This window comes from Phyllobates terribilis, unplaced genomic scaffold (genome assembly GCF_046119375.1).
Source record: "Phyllobates terribilis strain yellow unplaced genomic scaffold, ASM4611937v1 Scaffold_268__1_contigs__length_2594270, whole genome shotgun sequence".
Lineage (NCBI taxonomy): Eukaryota > Metazoa > Chordata > Amphibia > Anura > Dendrobatidae > Phyllobates > Phyllobates terribilis.
Genome location: NW_027363028.1, coordinates 1,769,697 through 1,776,170, shown reverse-complemented (window position 1 = coordinate 1,776,170; position 6,474 = coordinate 1,769,697).

Below are 6,474 nucleotides of genomic sequence, written 5' to 3'. Positions count from 1 at the left end.
GAAGCTGAAGTACAGGGCCTCCAAGGAAGTATCTTCAGAAATACTTCAGATTCCACTATCATCACTAGAAAGTTAACTGGATCTTAAAGAGTTAAATAAGTGTCAGGAAGAAAGGGTTTGGATTCATGGAAAACTGGGCCAGCTTCTCTGTCAGCTACAGGCGCTACGATAGGGACAGGCTGCACCTTAACGGGGAGGGTGCAGCTGTGCTGCGGGAAAAAATGGTCAGATGGATGAAGGAGCTTTTAAACTAGGATCTGGGGGGAGGGAGGGTGCTTGTGCAAATAAGGGGATACAGTAGACAGAGAGACAGTAGGGGTCAATGAGGATTTTTGGGGGCTAGGACATTCAAGTAAATTAAGTAGGCGAGTAGGAGTAATAAATGTCTGCTGGCAAATGCAAGAGGTCTTGCAAACAAAATGAATGAATTAGAGGCTCTTGTGTCAGTCACAGATTACAATGTGGTGGGCATTAGGGAAACCTGGCTAGAAAGCCATGACTGGGTGACAAACAGAGGGTTACACTACACTTAAAAAGTTAGGAAAGAAACAAAAGATAGAGGGATGGGTATTTTCGTTAAATCCAATTTATAACCTGTGCTCAATGACGACAATGTAGAGCCAGTATGGGTAAATCTACATGGAAATGGCAATAATGGAAAGCTGCTAATTTGCGATTGCTACAAGCCTCCTAATATAGCTGAACATGAAAAGGATGATATGCTGCAACACATTTAAAAGGCAACAAAAACAAGTCATGGCCATAGTGTTGGCTCCCTTGAAATTGTTCCAGAAAATTATTACAATTACACATGTTTTGTTATACCCGTATATTTCCTTTGTGTGTATTGGAACAACACAATAAAAAAGAGAAAAAAAGGCAAATTGAACATAATTTCACATAAAACCACCAAAAATGCGCCGGACAAAATTGTTGTCACCTTGTCAAAATTGTGGGGTGTGGGTAAACAACTTTATTTCAAGCACGTGAAGCTCGTTCAAACTCAATTGTGGCAACATGAAAATCACACCTGAAATCAGATAAAAAAGGGAGAAGTTCATTCAATCTTTGCATTGTGTGCATGTGTGTGCCACACTAAGTATGGAGAACGAAAGAGAAGAAGAGAACTGTTTGAGGACTTGAGAACCAAAATTGTTGTAACCTTGAAATTGTTGATATTTTTCAAGTCCATCTCCAGAGATCTGGATGTTCCTTTGTCCATGGTGCGCAACATAATCAACACATTTACAACCCATGGAACTGTAGCTAATCTCTCTGGATGTGGACAGAAGAGAGAAACTGACGAAAGGTTGCAACGCAGGATAGTCCAGATGGTGGATAAGCAGCCCCACTAAAGTTCCAAATAAATTCAAGCCATCTTGCATGCTCAGGGTGCATCAGTGCCAGTGTGAACTATCAGTCAACATTTGAATTAAATGAAACGCTATGGCAGGAGACCCAGGAGGACCTCACTGCTGACACAGAGGCATAAAGAAGCTACACTGCAGTTGGCCAAAATGTACATGAATAAGCCAAAATCCTTCTGGGGAAGCGTCTTGTGGACAGATGAGACCAATATAGAGTTTTTGGTAAAGCACATCATTCTACTGTTTAAACAAAATGAAGCCTACAAAGAAAAGAACAGAACACAGTAACTACAGTCAAATATGGTGGAGGTTCAAATATGTTTTTGAGTTCTTTTGCTGCCTCTGGCACTGGGTGCCTTGACTGTGTGCAAGGCATCCTGAAATCTGAAGATTAAGAAAGGATTTTGTGTGGCAATGTAGTGCCTAGTGTCAAAAAGCTGGGTTTATGTTCTAGGTAATGAGTCTTCCAGAATGACAATGACCCCAAGCATACATCAAGAAGCACCCAGAAATGGATGGAAACAAAGTGCTGTAGAGTTGTGAAGTGACCAGCAATGAGTCCGGATCTAAATCCCATTGAACACCTGTGTATAGATCTTAAAATTGCTGTTTGGAAAAAAATATTAAAATTTGAGAGTCTTCAGTGGTTGATACCTTTGTTTAACTGAAAAGATGGTAACAAATTACAAGCTTTCGAGACTACTCAGATCTCTTCAGTAGACATAGTATAACACAAAATCTGAAGAGTCACATATTTATACACAACAGGGCACAGGAATAATGCAATAGATAAGACAAGTGACGTGAAACAGAACTATCAGTATGGGAGAGGGAGAAGCAGTTGTGGCTGTGAATATTGGAACAGTTCATTGAGAAGGAGTATAAAAGTTTTATTGCCCTGTGATTGAGGTCTGGTCCATGATTGTGATGCCCCCAAACAGTCTGAGGAGCACATTCCTTAGTTGATGTAGAAAGACATATATCCATGCGACACATTCATTCCTGCTCTGTGAGTGTGTCAAAGATTGTCATAAGTTTGTAATTCCACATTTTTCCGTCTGAGATTTGAAGTTACCTTTTAAAACAAGTAATTTCATGTCCATGATGCTGTGATCAGGGATAAAAAAATGTCTGGCCACAGGTAGATCTAATCTTTTTTCTTTTATTGTGTGGCGATAAGAATTCATCCTTGTTCTAAGTTTTTGCCCTGTCTCCCCTACATACAGACCCCTATCTGGACATTTGGTACATATAATTAAGCACGCTACATTAGATGTGATGCAGCTGAAAGTACTTGGGATCTTGTGGTTGTCTCCTGATTTGAGTTGGGAATCTTTATCTTGTCTGTGTTCATTATAAATACACAGATTTTACATTTGTTTCTGGTTGCAGGGAAAAGTTCCTGTAGCTGTTGGTGAGGACATGGAGCTTCTGAAATGATGCTTTTTAGTTTTGGGGGCTGCCTAAAACACAGAAGTGGGGGATCTGGAAATATAGATTGTAAGCGGGCATCTTTTTGTAATAATGGTTGTAATTTCCATGTAGCTCTACTTAGCACCCCCAGAATTGGATTTTAGGGGACTATTAGAGGCACCAGATTGCTTTCTTGTTTAGTTTTGTAATGTAGGAGATGATTCCTTGATATTCTGGTGGCTCTTGCAATCTGGTTTTCAATTCTTCTTGTATGGTATCCCTCGTTCAAAAAAGTCCTTCTGAGGCCACCAAGGTGTTGTCTCTGTCCATAGGGTTGGAACATATCTGATTGTATCTTGTCACGGGGTCCTTCTCCAACATCACACAATCAACAGAGCAAGAGAAGATTGAACAATTCCAAGACCTTTATTATAGGCAATACTGAAAGATCCATATACAATCCACCACACAGAGGATAAAAATAGTCCAGAAACATGAATGCAGTCCGGTAATGGTACTAACGCCCTGGGAGATGAGAGTCCAACAATCCAGCAGACAGAGGATAAAATAGTCCATATGTTTCTCCATATATATTCCTTCAAGAAATATTTCCAAAGTCATCCAGGCTTCTCCCATTCTCTCTGGCATGCTGTCCTCACATCCTCGTCCCATACAGAATCCCACCAGTGTCTCTCCTGGCTGTGATATTTAAAAGTCCCTTCTCCTCATTCACAGGTCAGGGAGGGAGGTCCCATTGCTGGTATTTCCATTACATTGCAAAATCAACAAGCTAGCCTGGTTCAATATGTCATTAGCATATTAGCAAACAGCATTATTCACTGACCCTGGGCAAAGATAACAGTATAATAAACTGTGGGAGCTGATATCAGATGATAAATACCAGCTATTCATCAATTAACAAATATCAACTCATCCTACAAGAGAAGTCAACATTAGAGGGACACAGAGCAACAAGAGAACACTATGAAAATCAGTAAAATATAACTATACACAAAAAGATACCCACATATCATATCACACCATCACATATCTAATGGGTTGGTTGTAGACAATAGAGTTTTATTATGTGTTTTGGATGGAGACTGACCCAAGTAGAGGGACAGGGACATCTCTATTTCATTGTTCAATAGCTTGAAGGTGTCTAAAAAGTTAAATTCAGTACAGGAGTGAATAGTTGCATGATGAGTTGATGGTGGGATGAAATATATTAAAGTGTTGTGAGGAGTCTGCTCTGTGGTAGGCGCTGGTTCATACAGGGATGCAGTGCGCAGGTTCAAACAAACTGGTGGTTTATTAAATGTCCATAAACCAGGCGGGAAACAAAACATAACAGCCTATTTCAGGTTCCAAAAAGGTATAACAGAACAAAACACAAAATATCTAGTCCATACAGCGCGGCCTCAGTCGTTTAAATGCAGATGCCTTTCTCTGCCTTCAGCGAGGTCTGAGCAGCACATGCAAGGTCTGCTCACTTTGCACAACACACACACACAGACTGAGACAAGCTCAGCTGTCTTAAATCAGGCCTTCCAAGACCTGGACTGGAGGTAAGTGAGCAGCTGATCACCCCAGCTCTTTTAGATGCCCGTAAAACACGGCCCTATAATCCGAGCCCATTAAATACCTCTCAGCACTATGTGTGCTGCAGCCTACTTTTCCGAGTCCTACATTATTATTATTATAGCTCTATTTATTCCATGGCGCTTTACATGTGAAAAAGGGGTATACATACATGAACTATTACAAAGATCTTTAACAAAACGTGACAACAACTGGTACAGGAGGAACGAGGACCCTGCCCGCGAGGGCTCACAATCTACAAGGGATATCAACAAAAAGCAAGGATCCAACAACAAACATCCAAATAGGAATCTGAATGTGTGTTAAAACTTCATGTTTATTAGAATTCCTTTAAAATCATGCTGTTAAAATTATAAATCCAGGGGATATCTACAAGGGATAGTTCAGCATACAGTAAGTGAGGGTAGAGCTAGTCGTGCACCAGTATGGTGGAGCAATGGTTACTGCAGATTGTAGGCTTGTCGGAAGAGGTGAGTCTTCAGGTTCCTTTTGAAGGTTTCCATGGTAGGTGAGAGTCTGATATGTTGGGGTAGAGAATTCCAGAGTAGGGGGGATGCACGGGAGAAATCTTGTACGCGATTGTGGGAAGAGGAGATAAGAGGGGAGTAGAGAAGGAGATCTTGTGAGGATCGGAGGTTGCGTGCGGGTATGTACCAGGAGACTAGGTCAGAGATATAAGGAGACAGGTTGTGGATGGCTTTGTAGGCCAGGGTTAAGGTTTTGAACTGGATTCTCTGGGCAACGGGGAGCCAGTGAAGGGATTGACAGAGGGGAGAGGCCGGGGAATAGTGTGGGGACAGGTGGATTAATCGGGCAGTGAGCTTGAGGGACTGGGTAGAGTGGGCAGCCATTGACGTTGATAGATAGGTCAGGCGGGGTGATGAATGAGATGGCGGAAAGACCATGAATTCTGTTTTATCCATGTTAAGTTTTAGAAATCTGTCAGAGAAGAAGGATGAGATGGCGGACAGACATTGTGGGATTTTGGTTAGTAGGGAGGAGATATCGGGTCCAGAGAGGTAGATCTGTGTGCCGTCAGCATAGAGGTGGTACTGAAAGCCATGAGACTCTATGAGTTGTCCTAGCCAATGGTGTAGATGGAGAAGAGCAGGGGTCTTAGGACTGAACCTTGGGGGACATCGACAGATAGGGGGTGAGATGAGGAGGTGGTGTGTTAGTGGGAGACACTGAATGTCCTGTCTGTTAAGTATGAGGAGATCCAAGATACGGCCAAGTCTTTGATGCCAAGAGATGAGAGAATTTGTAGTAAGAGGGTATGGTTCACTGTGTCGAAGGCAGATGACAGGTCTAGGAGGAGGAAGACAGAGTAGTGTCGCTTGGATTTGGTGGTTAGTTGGTTGTTGGTGACTTTAGTCAGGGCAGTCTCAGTAGAATGGTGCGGTCGAAAGCCAGATTGGAGGCGGTCAAAGAGAGAGCAGGAGAAGAGGTGGGAAGACAGTTCAGAATGGATGTGTTGTTCCAGTAGTTTTGAGACGTAAGGGAGAAGTGATATGGGGCAATAGCTAGTCAGAGAGGATGGGTCAAGGGAGGGCTTTTTGAGGATGGGTGTGATCGAGGCATGTTTGAAGTATGAGGGGAAAATACCAGTTGTTATTGACAGGTTGAAAAGGTGGGTAAGGGTTGGGATGAAGACTGTGGTAAGGTTGGGGATGAGATGGGACGGGATTGGGTCAAGTTCACAGGTGGTGAGGTGTGATTTGGAGAGTAAAGAGGAAAATTGGTCTTCCGTACATCACCAAGGCTTGGCACCTTGAGGACACTTACCTCCCGTCCACGACATGTCCAGCTGCAACCTTACAATCCCTCCCCCATCTGCCCACCTTTGGCACCTTCTGCCACCATACAAAGACCCTTGATAAGGTATCATCATTCCCATGTTTTTTCCCAGGCCTATGCTCCACCTGGAAACTAAAAATAAATAAAAAGGGAGCGCAAATTGCGCTGTTACCAGATTAAGTTGTGAGAAAACAGAAATTTCTCACCTTTCTGGGTTGTGAAATGCATAACACATGTGGTATGTATAATGGAGGGCTGCAGGCAGCACTGAATCCACAGAGGGATAAACAACAGA